This window comes from Phoca vitulina, unplaced genomic scaffold (assembly GCF_004348235.1).
Source record: "Phoca vitulina isolate PV1807 unplaced genomic scaffold, GSC_HSeal_1.0 scaffold66, whole genome shotgun sequence".
In the NCBI taxonomy this organism is placed as follows: Eukaryota; Metazoa; Chordata; class Mammalia; order Carnivora; family Phocidae; genus Phoca; species Phoca vitulina.
In genome coordinates, this window is record NW_022589769.1 from 7,618,135 (window position 1) to 7,634,490 (window position 16,356).

The following is a 16,356-nucleotide window of genomic DNA, read 5'->3' on the forward strand; positions in this document are numbered from 1 at the left end:
GAATAAACCTCTGTTGTTTGAGCCAGTCTGTGGTACTTTGTTGTGGCAGCCCAAGATGAGTAAGAGCATGGGAGTCTGGTCCTGCTGGGAATGTCAGACGTCTCAGAACAAAGGGTGAAAGGTGACAGCCTCCAAGCTGCCCATTTCTGCGCCCTCCATCCCTCATCACCACCAGCCTCTCCAGTTCAAGATAAGGGGTACCCCTGGTGCAGAGTTGAGAAGGGCTGGAATTCGTGAGAGGAGTCGTGGGAAGTTAGAGCACATAGAGCATCATCGATAATGGTCGCCTGCCTAGAACTTGCTGGACTTGAGGCCTGAAGCTACAGGTTCCAGGAAACTGTGGTTTAAGTACATGGGTGTTTTTCTCCTGTAACGAGATGTCTGGAAGTGGGGCCTTTGGGGTTGTTTCTGTGGCTCTGGTTAGCATCCCCGAGACACTCCTGGCCTCCCTCTTGAGGTCTCAAGACAGCCGCCATGGATCTCCCCTCATGTCCTCATCCGATGAGGTCAACAGGCAGGATTGGGATGTGATGGGATGTGTAGAGGTTCAGATTGCTTCTCCTTGCATGAGTTACTTGCTGCACTAACAAATTACTCCAAAATTCAGCAGCTTAAAAGAACAGACATTCGGTATCTGTGGCAATCAGGAATCAGAAGCAGTTCAGCCGGGTGGTTCTTGCTCTGGGTGTCTTGTGAGGGTTCAGTCAAGATGTTGGCCGGGGCCTCGGTCTTCTGAAGGCTTGACCAGGGCAGGAGGATCTGCTCCAAGATGCCTCACACATGTGGCTGGCAAGTTGGTGTTGGCTGTCAGCTGCAGGCCTCTCCACAAGGCTGCTCGGGTGTCCTCACAGCGTGGCAGCCGCGTCCCCCCGAGGGAGTGATCGAGAGAGCACAAGAAGGAAGCTGCGATGCCTCTCATGTTCTGATCTTGGAAGTCACACATCGTCACCTCTGCTGCCTTCTGTTCATTACAAGTGAGCCACTAAATGCAGCCCACACTCAAGAGGTGGGGGTTTATGTTCCATCTTTTGAAGGGAGGAGTATTGAAGAACTTGTGTACGTATTTTAAAATCACTGCGCTCCTTATCAACCCATTTCTTATCAGAAGGGAAGATCTTTCCCCGGGGGCCCCCCCTCTCTCAGATGCCCCTTCTATCTCAGTGGCTAGTTCTGGGTTCCATGCCCACTGCCCACAGGGGACTGATCCATCATTCCTGAGAGAAGCCTCTCTGAACAGAACTGGGGTTCTGTCAGTTAGTAAAAAGAATTGGGGCGGGCAGGATGACTTTTGGGTGGCTATTGACAACATCTGCTACAGTATTTTATACATTTCATCTCTAACAACCTTGCAAAAGTATGATCACTACCCATAATTTGCAAATAAAGAAACTATGGTTCAGGGAAGTAAGTAATTCCCCTGAGGTCACCCAGCAAATAAGGCAGGAGAACCCAGGTCCATCTAGCTCCAAAGCTTATACTCTTTTGTCTGTACTACTCCTATCAAAATACTGGTTCTCAACTGTGGGGAGGTAGTGGGGATTATGACCCACAGGGGGCTTTTGGCAATGTTTAGGGACATTTTTGGTTGTCAGAACTGGGGGTGCTATTCGCAGCTAGTGGGTAGAGGCCACAGATCCCGCTAGCCATCTCATAATGCACAGGACATCCCCCCCCCCCCGCCCCCCAGTGCCCTGCAAAGAATTATCTGACCGAAAATGTGAATAGTGCTAAGTTTGAGAACCCTGTATTAGAACAAGTTCTTTGAGGGCAAGGATCATGTTTTCTTTGTCATTTCTGAATCCTCTGCTCAGCCTGATCCTGGTACATTGTAAGTGCTTAATAAATACTGAGGAAATGAACAAATGTGCTGCACTGAATTCCAGATTCAAAGAGTCAGAGGCTTAGAGAACTGCAGGGTTGTGGAGTGTGGGGAGGAATACTCCCACTCACGATGGACTCACCCAAGCTCCCGGCTTCCCCTGGTTGTAAGAGGACTGGTGGAAACATGGTCCTGCATTTGAACTTGGTCCAATGTAGCCTATGCCCCCCATGTGTGATGGGAGCCAACTGCTGGATGGAGTCAGGGTTGGTCACCTGTTCATCTCTGAGATTATGGAAATAGAGGGAACAGACAAAGACACACTTCTCTGAATCTACCCATTTCTAAATGGACTATCCACCGGGAGGAAACGCAGTAATTTATTTCTCACCGCCCTTCATTCCTAGCTCTGCTCTTTGTAGGCAGTTGCTGGTGCTTCTGGGCAAAGATAATGAAAGTTCTTTCTTGTATCAAACTCCTTTCCCCAAGAGACAGAGCCCCAGCATCAGCCAAAGCAGAAGGCTGGGCTCTGGGAGCCTGGCTCGGAGGCCTGGGATGGCCATGCAGGGGCTTCCTTTGGACCAGGCTGGACTTGCAGTGATTACTAATTATCTTACAATTGACATTTCAATGCCCGCCGGCTTCTTCATCGGATGTCTCTCTATCATGTCAAGTTATGAGAAAAAGCAATCGTCTGTAATGGCTAGGCGGGCCCATTTTCTTTTTTTTCCTAAAGGTCAGTTTTTACAGCAGGGAAAGAGCCCTGAATTTACTCTGAATGTGTCCCTGGGTTGGTGCCAGAAGCAGAAAACTCATCATATCGTCACAGACACTCAGGGGTTACTATCTCCATTTTGCAGTTGAGGAATCGGAGGCTCAGAGAGGTTGAGGGGCTCACCAGAGATCCCATAGACAGTAAGTGGTCGAGCGGGGATTTGAAGCCAGGACTGTCTGTCCTCCTGCTCCCCCTCCCCCACCAACCCTGCAGTCTCCCAAGTCCACTGTATTCCATCTGTCATGCCCTAGTGGTCACCTGGGCCCTGTCTTCAAAGTCTTGACACTGCTGTTGACTAAATGTTTGTGCCCCGCTCCCCCCAAAGGCCTGTGCTGTGATGGTTTTAGGAGGTGAGGTCTTTGGGAGGAGATGAGTTCATGAGGATGGAGCCCTTGCAAGTGGGATTGGTGCCCTGATGAAAGAGGCCTTGGGGAGTTCCCTCACTGCTTCTTGCCACTGAGGTTCTGTTGTACAGATACGGAAACTTAGATTCAGGGAGGTTAACTTGTTAAAGAGTCATGGAGAGTGACAGAGCTGGGATTTAGCCCCAGACATCTGCCTCCAAAGCCCACATTGTCCACCGCACTGAGACACACTGTCACAGATAGTGTCTCTTCCTTCCATGTTCAGTGGGGATGGCAGGCGGCGGGGCTGGAGGCAGGTTGGCACTAGTCTGATAAACAGGATCCAACTTACTAACTGGGTGCATCTCAGATGAGTGTAGCGATAGGCGGGCATGGAGAGGATGGAGCCGGGGAGGAGAAGCCGCCTTACCCTCGGGGACACCTGCCTGCAGGATCACTACTGTGGGCCTCCTGTATCAGTGGGTGCTCAAGCAGTCACACGCCTGCTTCACTCTGAATGCCGGCACTCATGGCGCGTGGTCATCTAGATCTGGATTTATAACTGCTCAGGAACCGTGCACCTGGACAGATCTGGTCATTGCGAGCTGTAGCCAGAAAGGCTTCCTTAACTGTACATCAGTTTTCAAACCCTAAATGTCAACTGATGCTGGAAACAGGAAGTCTAGAAAGTGAGGGCATCAGGACAGATCCTACATGGAATTACGTGCCCATCATGGGCAGTCCTCATACCCTTGGGCGTCTGCTAGGACCCATATCCCCACGCAGCATTGGGGAGAGCCTTTCTGTACCAGCCGGTGAAAATAAGTCTCATTCCCCAAGATTTACCTGAGTAGCTCTGCTGCTAGGAATCACTTCCTCAGGCGTTGGCTTCTTTTGTCCTATGCAGGCACAAGATCGTCAAGGATAAGTTAGTGTTTCTCCTTCCTGCAGCCCACACTACCACACTTGCTGCTGGTTGGCCAAGGACTGATGTGTAGGGCCCACTATAGACACTCACTGTTGCTGGCATTGTTTTGTTGAATAGTCATCACCACCACTCAAGAGAATTGGTTTAAACATCCATGTCAAAGCAAAGAATTCTGAACACAACACATTCTCACTGAGGATCTGCAGCAAGTCCCAGTTGACAGGTTATTGGACTCCACTGTCTCCTGAGTTATCTAGACCTTACTATTGACCTTGACCATTGAGCTTACCTTGACCATTGAGCTTACCATCTTCATATGAACTTTCACCTGGAAAAGTGCTGGCATGGTATTTGCTCAAAAAGGGAGCAGGGATTTAAGAATGAAGCTACAGCCTCTCTTTAGCACATACCCTGAAAAAGGTCAAGCAAAGTGTGAGGAGTTACATAACGTGACGGAGGTGTAAGCTAATGCTAAGGTGGGAATCATATTACAGCATATAAGTGTATCAAATCAATCCATTGCATACCTTTAACTTAATGTTATACATCAATTATATTTCAATACAAAAATTACATTTGACCAGACTAAAAAGAGTTAAATAAGGTGACATTTGTGAAGCCAAATTTGGGGTTCCACAGGCAAAGTGCCCTTTCTCCCAGAAACAGGCTCCCTTGCTGGCAAATCTCCAACTGAATAAATATGGCCACAGCTCCATCCCTGCAAAGCTGACTTTTCTGTCCAGGTGAAGTACTCTTAAAAAGACCCATGCAAATCCAGAAAGATTGGGGGGTAGGTCAAATAATTTATATTCTTTTTTTTTTTAAAAAAGATTTTATTTATTTGAGAGAGAGCAAAAGAGAGAGAGGGAGAGCACAGAGGGAGAGGGAGAGGGAGAAGCAGACTCCCTGCTGAGCAGGGAGCTGGATGTGGGGCTTGATCCCAGGACCCTGAGATCATGACCTGAGCTGAAGGCAGACGCTTAACTGACTGAGCCACCCAGGTGCCCCCAAATAATTTATTTTCTTGAAACAAGGTTACCAAAGCACAAGACATATGAGTGATAATGAGCATATGTTTTTCATATTGGTCTCTTCACCCCTGCTTTCCCATTAATGCCTTTCCTCAGCCTCTTCCTCAGACTACAAGGGTCCTTCTCTGGCTTGTCAAGGGGAGACATGGATGGACGAGAGAGAGCAGGCCTCTGTCTCCTCAAGGCCTGATCACACCTCTTTCCCATGTTCTAGGACATTTGAACACTCAGTGGCTACCACACAGCCAGCTGGCAGGGAGGCCCAGTTTTCCTCTGACTCTCCTGAGGATATGATTTGTGGATTAGGCTAAGATCAGACAGCCCTTGGGATCCAGGCAGGCAGGGTCTGGCTCCTTGGGCTGCTGGCAGGTGCCATCTGGCTGCCCCCGGGGTGCCAAGGAAAGTGGTTCCCACTCTGATAGTGTCTGAGGAGAGTGGGCAGAGGGCTGGGTGGTTGTTGGGTGGGGGTTGGCAGGGATGGGAGCAGGTGCAGCGTGCCAGAGAGGCGTGGCCAGCTGCTCGCAGGGTTTTCAGGGCCTTTGCCAGGAGGCTGTGTCTAGACAGCTTCTGTCTGATCCTTCCTCCTCTTCCCCCACCATCCCCAGTCTGCATCTCTCTGGCCTGAGCCTCCCACAGGTGATGGAGGGATGTGGTGTTGAACAAAGTCTAGATTGGCTGTGTGCACAGTACTGGGCATCATTCAAGGATGGAAAGCAGCCTGTCTTAGTCTGACTGGGCTGCCATAACAGAATACCATAGACTGGGTAGCTTAACAACAAAGGTTGATTTCTTATGGCTCTGTAGTCTGGAAGTCCAAGGTCTAGGTACTGGCCAATTTGGTCCCTGGTGAGGATTCTTCTTGCCTTGCAGATGGCCACCTGCTTGCTGTGTCCTCATGTGGCTGAGAGAGAGAGAGACAGAGACCTCTCTTCCTCTTCTTTTAAGGTTATTAATCCCATTGTGGGGGCCCTGCTCTCATGACCTCATCCATTCCTAATCTCCAACAGCCTCATCTCCTAATATAACATTGGGGGTTAGGGCTTCAACATAGGAATTTTGGGGAGGGGGCACATTCAGTCCATAACACAGATGTGTAACTCAGCTCTGTCCCATGTGCAAGGAGCTGCTAGTCTTGCCAGGAGCTTTTATGCCTTAATGAAATATGAGGAAAGCTCCCTAAAATATATACTCAGGGATTGTGGGCCCTGAAGAGGTTGATCTAAGCCTGAGACCCTAGGTTGTGAGAAATCAGAGGCCAAGGTCAGGGAGTGAGGCAGGAATCTGGGAGGGCCACCAGGGCAGAGGTTGGCCTCTAACAGAGCCTGGAGGAATGGTAGGGGTTGGATGTATGAGGAAGAGGTTGGATGCAGGTTTGTGGGCTGGAAGGGCCCAGGTAAGGCCTGGGGTGGGGGGTGGGAGTGGGGGTGTAGAAGCTGGATTGTGTGAAGACACAGTCAAGTAGGGACCCACTGGGTGGAGATGGGAACTCGAATGCTTCCTTGCACCTTTTGTCTCCCATATGCATAAGCTCCACCCAGGTGGACTTTGGGTGTGTTGAAGAGCAGAGGAATGAAAAGCCAGAGGCTAGGGCTTGAAATCCTGATTGTCTTTTCTAGCTATGTGACCTGGAGCAAGCCACTGAGTTACCAGAGCCTTAGGCTTTTCATTAGTAAAATGGGGGAAGGGCCTGTAGGCCTCCCATGGCTCTAGTGAAGGTCTTGGGTGATGATGGATGAGAAAGTGCCTTGTAACCAGTAGAGACATTCAGCTGCATCTTCTGAGTATCAGATACTATTGTTGGGCGTCCACAGAAGGGTTTTGGGTGGGTGGTGGACTGAAAGGGCTTATAGGCTCATGGCTGGAGCCCAGGCCTCTTCTGGCCTGCCCTGGGCAGGAGTGAGTAATGCTCACTTCACCTCAGGCTTGGCCAAGTCATTCACTGGTCTGGTCCTTTTGCTTTTCTGGTGGCATCTTCTGATTGTGGCATTAATAATTGGAGCTATTTTGTGGATGCTGTAGTCTCTCTGTTGGGGCCCATGGGAGGCGTTGATGGGTCTTGCCCTCCCTCTGGCTGTCCCATTGAGATGGGAAAGTGAGGAGTATTACTGTCTGTCCATCAGGTGTATCTGTCCATCTGATCCATCTGCTCATCTGCCTATCATCTTTAGACAGGGAATTTCAGGAAGAGACTCCCTTTTTGCAAGCAAGGAGACTGAACCTGAAAGGGGGACTATTTCTCAGCATAAATGACTGAACCCCATTCTCTGGGCAGGTCCTATGCTAGGGATTTGGGGTTGAATCGTTTTCTCTCTGTCTCCGTGTATTTCAGTCCCAGACCTGATATGACTTCTCCCGAACCTCTCCAACTCCTGAACTATCACGCCCACCCTTCCATGGATACCCCACCCCAGGTCATCTCCAGTGGGAAGGCTAATGATTGTACTGCCACAGCATTCCACCAACCATGGGGGCTCTGCCTGCCAGCCAGCAGTGGATGAGCCCTCTCCAGAGCACATTTAGAATCCGATTTCTGCAATCTTTCTTGACATCAACTCCTAGGTTGTGTTCTTTGGAAACAGACTCTGAGATGGAGATTTACATGTAGGAAGTTTACAGGGGAGACACTATGAAGGAGTGAAGGAAGCAGGATGAAATGAAGGAAGAGGCTGGACTGGGATGAGGTGGCTGTGGAAGCCTCAGCTAATCCCACTTGGAGCTCTGAAGCTGGGGAAGGCCTCCAACCTTGTGCTCAACTAATTAATCATGAGATGGGGACTTCCCCCTTGGGTGAGGCAGCTCCCTTTGGCCAAGGGGGGTTTCTGAGGAAGACTCAGTGGTGAGCTGTTGGGAGCCAACTTCCTGCAGCTGGGGAATGAGCTCTGCAGCCCTGTGGGGTGACCACCATAGTCACTCTCCTTCCAAGTCATGGTCTGTGATGTAGAATGAACTAGTGGTGGGTGTCTGGACCCAAGGATGTGCAGGACCTCACTTCTCCCCTGCAACAGCTTCGCCCTCTGCCTGACTGTGGTGGCTGCTGCTGTATTCTTCCATTTTGACCCCCTGGCCAGAGTTGCCTTACTCAGGGGAGGGCATCTCAATGAAGCTGGCCCATTAAGATACCTGTCTTTATGGCCACAGGTGATTGAGCAGCTATGGGCACTTGCACTAGGCCGGTGTAATCACAAGTTTTCCCTTGGTGGGGAGAAGTTGTGTGTAGGATAGAATATTAATCAGCACTTCCTTGAGGATGGGAGGCCCATGATGTCAGTCTTGGGAACTCTGGTGGTTGGTGAGGAGGCCAGTTTGCAGTGGGAGAGATGAATCTGATGTGCAGAGGGAAAGAGAGGTGAAAGACAGGGTCGTATGAGCCCTCGTGAGCTCCACCCTCTTATCTACCTTCCCCATGATTTGGTTGTTTAACCATGCTTTTAACTATCATTTTATTAAATCCCAGTTTTTGCTCAAGTCAGTTTAAGTTGGATTCCTGTTAATGGCAACCAAGTGAATCCCAATACATGTAAAACTATAAAGAGTTGTTCTTTTAAACGTGGCTTGGTCTATCCTGATTAACCCTTTTGTCAAGTCCATAAAATTCCTACTTAACACAACCTCCTGAGTGTGGCTCTAGAGGTCCCAAGGACTATTTCCAGCCCTCAAATGTATTTTGTCTGATCGGTATGATGTTTAAAAAAATTCAGTTGTAAATACTTCATAATTGGGAGATTTATATAGCGTCTGGCCTTTTAGTTCCTCTTAGTATACTGGAAGATCTGGCAGTGTTGGGCCTGTGTTTCCACATGGAAGCAGCTGCCAGGTACAAGCTAAGAAGAGGCTGACCCACCTTGGGGCATGCATCTGGTTTGCCACAGACCCCACCATTCCCTATTACTCTTCATTCCTCCCTCCTTCTTTGTTTATGTACCTGCCTGTATTCTGTAGCCACTTTAGTTTGTGCTTCCTGCTTGATGCAAACCCCTTAGTTGTATGGCCTTTTCTGACCTTCATCAAACTTCAGTTTCCAGAGGGGGCCGCCACCGATACTGCACACTGTGGAGGGAAGAAATGCAGTAAAGTAGGTAGGGGCTCTTGGAGAACCTGAAGCTCTCTGAAATCACAAAGCTACACAAATGTGAATTACCATCACCATCATTAATAACAACCAAAAGGACAGGAGACAAGGAAGTCAGCTCCCACCGCACCACCTCCCCAAGCCCAGAAGGGTATTTGCGCCATCACAGTGGCATTTATCATTGGCATTGACAGTTATTATTAAACCATGTCAACTTGCAAATACATACAAAATGGAAGAATACAGCAGCAGCCACCACAGTCAGGCAGAGGGCGAACTAATGTGAGCTGGCAGAAATAACTAACGAACTAACGAACTAACGTGAGCTGGCAGAAATAATATCTAGGCCCTGTCTACCTTTAACTGTTCTTTCTATAAATTGCTGTGGCATTTCTCCAGGGCTCAGAGCCAACGAAGAAGAAAAGAAATGACTCTTCTGGCTTGTTGAAGGTGTTACTTGTTATTCCAGCTGATCTCCTGTTTGTCCCATTGTCTCCCTTGCCACAGCTGATGTGGGGTCTTAGACTTTGGATCCTGGATATTGGTGGCCAGCTCTCTCCCCTGGTCACATTTATTAAAGAGTGGGTGAAGTGTTTCTTCCTTTTTGTCTCTCTCTTCCCCAAATCGAAGCCCATTGACTACAAGGCATCATTTTCAAGCTCAAAGTATAGGCAGAGGTTTGATAAAGCGTCTTGCTGTGATCCACCTCGAAAACGTGGTTTTCTATAACTGTGTGTGTCTGGCTGCCTTACTTCTCTTAACTCTCATGTCAGTGAGGCTTTATTTAATGCACATGCGTGACCCACTGTGGCCTGGCCTGCCTGTCTGGGTCTCTGCCTGCTCTGACCTCCCTCCCTGCCATATTTATGGCTGGGCCAGGTAGGTTCACTCTTCTGTGCTGTTCCTCTGTCTGAAATAAATGTTATGTCCTGCTGTGACTTGCTGCAAACACCTCCTCCCCTTACCAGACGTCCTTTGATGTTTAAGGAGTCTGCAGGACTGGAGTTTTTTGTTTTTAATTTTTTTTTTTTAATGGAAGCATAGTTGGTACACAGTGTTACATTAGTTTCAGGTATAGTCAGATTCAAGTTCTCTCTATGTTATGCTGTGCTCACCACAGGTGTAGCTCCCATCTGTCCCCATGCCACACAGTACCATTGTGTATATTCCCTATGCTGTACCTTTCATCCCTGTGACTTACTCATTCCATAACTGGAAGCCTGTATCACCCACTCATCTTCACCCGTTTTGCCCATCCCGGGACCCAAGTTTTATAATTCTGAAACTCTTAGCTCCTGAGACCCCTGGTGGGGCAATATGGCTCAGGGGTAGGAGAATGGCTTTGGAGAGAGAATCCTGTGGGTTTGGGTCCTGGCTCCACCCCTTACTAGCTATGCCATTTGGGACAAGTTACTGACCTGTGAGCCTCAGTTTCCTCATCTATAAAATGGGGATAGTCATAGGCCCTAAATCTTACTGTGAGGATTAAATGTGATAATGTGCATTAAGTGTACATCATCACAATGCCTGGCACACAATGAATGATCAATAGGAGCAATTAATATAGTGTATGAGATGGATCCAAAGATGGACTGACCTGGGGTAGATCTGGGAAATCCTTTAAACTGAAGTCACATCACCTCATGTTTTGACTTCTCAGCTCCTTTTACCTGAAATGTGAGTGTAGAGAAGGATATAGCTAATTAAAGGTTTTGGCCAGTCAGGCCTTGCTACCCTCTGACGGCTTTGTGTTGATTTTGGGATGAAGACCGAAATCCTCAAGGTGGTTTACAAGTTCGCATATGGTCAGGTCCCTGCTCATCTCTCTAGCCTCATATCCTGCTTCTTCTCACTCCTTGGGTTTGACATACTGCCACAGGACCCTTGAACATGCTGCTGCTTTTGTGGAACTACCTTAATCCACATTAGCTGCTCATTTAATTCCTATTCATTCTTCAGAACTCAGACACTATCTTTGGAAGCATTCCACAACTTCCTGTTACCAAACCATATCCCTTCCCTACATAGCAATTCCTCGGGTTTCTGATTATACATCGATTACTGTATTTATTTGACTAATGTCTCATTCCACTGAACCACGAGCTCCGTGAGGGCAGGGGCCAAATCTCTGTGTTGCTCCCTGCAGCACTGCTGCCACCTGACCTAGCAGCTGGCCTGGACTGGGCATACACTAAGTAATTTGTGGAATGCATGGGTGAATACATGACTTACTGTTTTAAGAATGTGTGCAGTCAAGATATTTGCTTGGGATCACAAAGTTCTACTCTTGAAGAAAGAAGGGCCAGAGACAGGGGCGCTTGGGTGGCTCAGTCAGTCAAACATCCAAATCTTGATTTTGGCTCAGGTTGTGATATCAGGATTGTGAGATCGAGCTCTGCATGGGGCTTTGCGCTGGGCGTGGAGCCTGCTTAAGATTTTCTCTCTTCCTCTCCCTCTGCCCCTTACCCACTCATGTGCACTTTCTCCCCTCCCCACCAAATAAGTAAATAAATTAAAACACTTTCTAAGAAGGGCCTAAAGACAAATCATTGAAAGACAGAAAATAGCATGGTAGAGCTGGGTTGATCCTGGCACCTGGGAAGTGGACTATTAGGATTTGTGAAGGGACTGAGCGTGCTGAGTCTCTACTGATGGATTTCCTTCTCTCTATGGTTAGACTGGCTTCTGACTCAGGAACAAAGTTTTATTTGAGAATAGAGCTGCTGCTGGTGAGGTGTTTTTTTTCCACCTTGCCCACTTCTTGTAAATGGAGTGTTGATAAATGGTGGCCTTACCCACCTTAGGGTATTATGTACTTAAAGAGAATCTTCCATTTATTCACCCAAGTACTTCTTGAGTGGCTAGCATGTGCCATGTGCTGAACTAGGTGATGGGGATGATAAAGAACATAAATGTAACTTCATTTGGAACTTAGACCATCCCATTTACACATGCACATTGCTTGGCACAGAGCGGATGCTCGATGTAGGACAGCCACAGAGGTGAGCATTTATTACGTTTCTACAATCTCCTCTATGGTTGGTGATTATTTCCATGTTGCCAAAGCACCAGAAGAGGCAGAGAGCTAAGTTTTTGTGACACCTCATGTCCATACAAATGCTTGCTGCAAATATATGTTGCCCCCCTTTAATATGTGTATAACTAATTGAAAGTGAGCAGTTTATGGTGTGGTATCAATGAAACTAGCTCCGCTACCATTAACTCAAGCTCTCTTACATTATTGAGCAAACTTTCCTCGGGGCATTGGGGTATATTATTGCTCCTTCAATCACATTGTTGTCCTTGGAGGACCAACCGGTAGGCCAACTTTTATTACCTTTTGTTTTTTTAATCACAACAGGGAAATGATAGGAAGGCATTGGGAAAGGAGACTTTTCATATAAGATGAAATGAGCCAAGATTGGAAGATGACATTTTTATTTGCCTTACAAATGGAGTGGATACAGTGTGAATGGCATTGTGAATGTGATAAAGGGCTCTGAGATCAGCAAACCCGAACCATTCACCCTCCTGCACGGGCAAAAAGGCTTCTGGATGGGTTGGGCTCTATTGCAGTTAGCGGCTCTAATTTTTCTGTGGCAAGGAGTTTGGAGTCATGCATTTCATGGCCAATGACAATTAGCTTTGATTCCACACAAAATATCTGGAATTTATGAGTTTTTCAAGGTTCTACCAAAGTGTTTGTGACCCACCCCCAAATTATTGGCTCCAAAATGCAAAAAGAAAACAGTGAAGTTGACGGTAATGAATATTTTAAAAAATTTCCTACACATTGTGCCACTTTGTCAATATTGCTAATTGTTAAATTTAGTGTTCATAAAGATTTCATTACATCTGAAAACATTTCCCACTTTCAAGAGCTTCTGAATATGCAAATTGTCAAGAAATCATATCCAATCAAAAATTAAGTCACTTATTGCCAAATAATTTCAGAAGCAAAATTTAGAATTTTTCTCAAAAATATTTGATAGCAAAAAATCCATCTACTGCAGGATGTAGGTAACTTTATAATATGTTTGAAATTGTTGTTTGGTGAGGCCTCCAAAAATAAGTGTGTCTAGGGGTATACAAAATTCTTAAAAAGACCTTGTCATTTATCTACACTCCCTCCTCACCCCCTAGTAAAGTAAATTAGATAGAAGCTTTTTCTAACCATGGCTCTTTTGTGAAGTGTTTGAGCTTTCTGGTAGGTTAGATTATTTTCAGTAAATATTCATTCTCTACCTCTTGACCTCACTGGTGTCCGTGTAACTTTGCCCTGATGGTGAGTGTCTGTTACTTCTCCACCCTTTGACTGTTGAATTGATCGTGACTTTCTTTGGCCAATGGGATGTGAGCAGACCTAACTCTAGCAAATGCCTGAAATGTGCTTATTTGATAAGGCTTGCCTTCTTGTGCTTCTGCCTTCTCCATGACCGAAACTAATTGCGGTCCTGAGAACAACATGCCTTACTTAGTTGTTGGCCTTGGAAAATTGAGAGACCCATGGAACAGAGTTACTCCAGCATAACTGCCAACCTGCAGCCGCAAGCAGAGTTGCTCTAGCTAACCCACAAAAGCATGAATGAGAAATAAATGCTTGTTGAGAATTTGTGGTTGTTTGTTATGCAGCACTGTTGTGGCCATAGCTGACTGATAAACATCAGTCTACTTACCGTGGTGCTTGCTTAGGTTTCTGAAGCAGTGCTTGCTTAGGGTTTTGAAGCGATTGCAGTTTATTTTCAACAATATTGCTAATTTATTTGTTATTTTCGACCACAGTACAGGGGTTATAACTCTGAAACAAGCTCAGCTGCTTTGCACATACTGTTTCTGCTGCCCCTTGCTCTTCATATAGATGGCTCTCTTTTTATCTTTGGCTTGGGCTTTTAAATATTACTTCCTTGGAATAACCTCTTTGGATACATTATTTAAGTACCATCTGTGGTGAAGCCTATTATCTGCATATCCAAACATCCATATTCCCTTTTCTCTTCCTTCTCTAAAATAAAGCCCTCATTCTTTCCCTTTTTTTTTTTTTCTTTTTTGGAAAAGATCTCAAACTTAGAGAAAAGTTGCAACTATAGTACAAATAATTCCCCATCCCCCATCATTTGTGAATAAGTTTCTGACACGATGCCCATATTTTCCAATACCTTACTGTGTATTTCTTACAACGAAGGGCGTTATCCTAAATAATTATAATAAAACCATCAAAACCATGAAAGTCACACTGATACATTGCCACCATCTAATCTACAGACCCCATTCAAGTTCTGCTGACTATCCCCATAAAGTCTTTTACAAAGGATCCAGTCCAGAGTCCTACATAGCATTTAGTTACCATGTCTTATTCTGGAAGAGTTCTTTAGTCTCCTTGTTACTTTCTTGACCTTGGTCCTTCTGAAGAGTACAGGCCATTTGTTTTGTATAAGGTCTCTCATTTTGGGATTGTCTGATGTTTTCTCATGATTAGATTCAGGTTATGGGGCGCCTGGGTGGCTCAGTCATTGTGTCTGCCTTCGGCTCAGGTCATGATCCCAGGGTCCTGGGATCGAGCCCCGCATCGGGCTCCCTGCTCAGCGGGAAGCCTGCTTCTCCCTCTCCCACTCCCTCTGCTTGTGTTCTCTCTCTCGCCGTGTCTCTCTCTATCAAATAAATAAAAATCTTAAAAAAAAAGTTTCAGTTTACATACCCATAGGCTTCAACACCCCCTGCTGCACCTCTGTCCCTTGTTACGGATGCTTACCTTGCTTGATTCCTTTTAATGATTTTAAGACTGAATTTTTGAGGAAGGAAAGAAACCAAAACCCTGATTTTAATTAGGACGACATGGACTCAGCAAAAAAAAAAAAAAAAAACAACCAAAAACCAAAAAACCCAAACCCACAGTTTCCAGTTTGTCATGTAACTAATTGCGGTCCTGTGATTTAGTTTTGGCCAATGAAATGCAAAGAGAAGGGTATATGGACATTTTCTCAGAGGAAGGGTCATACCTTTTTTTTTTTTTTGCCCTTTCCTACTGCTGCTGGCCTGGGATTTAGATGCAATGGCTGGAGCTCCAGATGCTATATTTGATCAGGTAGACAAGTCCAAATGAGAAAACAGCGTTCCCAAATTAAGCCCATGGTTTAAGAAGTAGATTAAAAAGAACATGGCAATTGACTGGATGTGGGGTATAAGGGAGAAGGACTCAGAGATCACGTTCAGGCTTTTGCCTTGGGTAACTGGGTGAATGATGATGATATTCACTGAGAAAGGGGGCCAGAAATTGGAGTAAAATTATTTGGAAGGTAGAATAAATTCATTTTTGGAGAAGTTGAGTTTGATGTACCCCACAGACATCTGATGGTGTTCTCTAGGGTCACAGGCCCTGGAAACAGATTTCAGTACCAGTACAGTAGACAGGTCAAATGATGATTCTGCTCATTGGTAAGAAGGGAAGCTGAAGGGGAGACCTTGAGCATCTTGTTCTTCTCAGTGCCAGCCATGTTTCATGTTTACTGAGCACTGATCATGTGTCAGATACCGTGGAGACTGAGCTCCAGGGGACAATGGCTGGAGGACACTAGTACAAATTACTGGAGTCTTTATTCTAGAAGAGAGTATGGGTGCACATCCCTTCTCTGGATTTTTAGCTTGTCTGTCTTTCCTGGAAGGTGAGGTCCACATCTTTTTTTTTCAGTGAATCCCAACACTGCTCTTTGTTTCTGGTGAACATGCCTCACCGTATCCTATCCACAAATCAGTTCTGTGGGGAAGGTACTCTTATCATACCCATTTTACAAGTGGGGAAACTGAGGCTTAGAGAAATGAAGTTGCCTGAAGTTATTTGAACCCAAGTAGCCTGACTTAAGAGCTTCAGCTCCTAACCACTAAGCTCTACTGTCTCCTAGTAGCTCCTGCCCCGTGAATTTTTACTCCTGGTGGTGTTTCCAAGGTTAAAAGAACTTTCACATCTTGGTCTCCTGTGGTTCTCACAGCAGCTCTATGGGACAGGTAGGGCAGACCTTATTATCCCCTCAGGTGAAGGCACTGATAAAATTAAAGGACATGCCCAAGATGACGTAGCCGATGAATGGCAGAGTTGTAAGAATTATGATCTTCTGCTGCCTTCCAGAGCACTTTCCCCCAGTACCATCTTACTTGTCCTTATTAGCCTCTTTGAAAGAGATATGCCCTTTATTTAGGCACTTTTGGCTACCCAGAAGCAAATAATACCATAAGCTGGCATTGTGATACTCATTTATTTTTTAAATATGTACCTGGGATTTTGTTTTATTCAGGTTTGGTGAGACCAACAGTTCAGAGGGCGATTGCCATTGAAAAGATAGTTTGTTGCCTAGATAGTTCCCAATAGAAGGGGCCTGCCCTACTACACAGGGCTGCG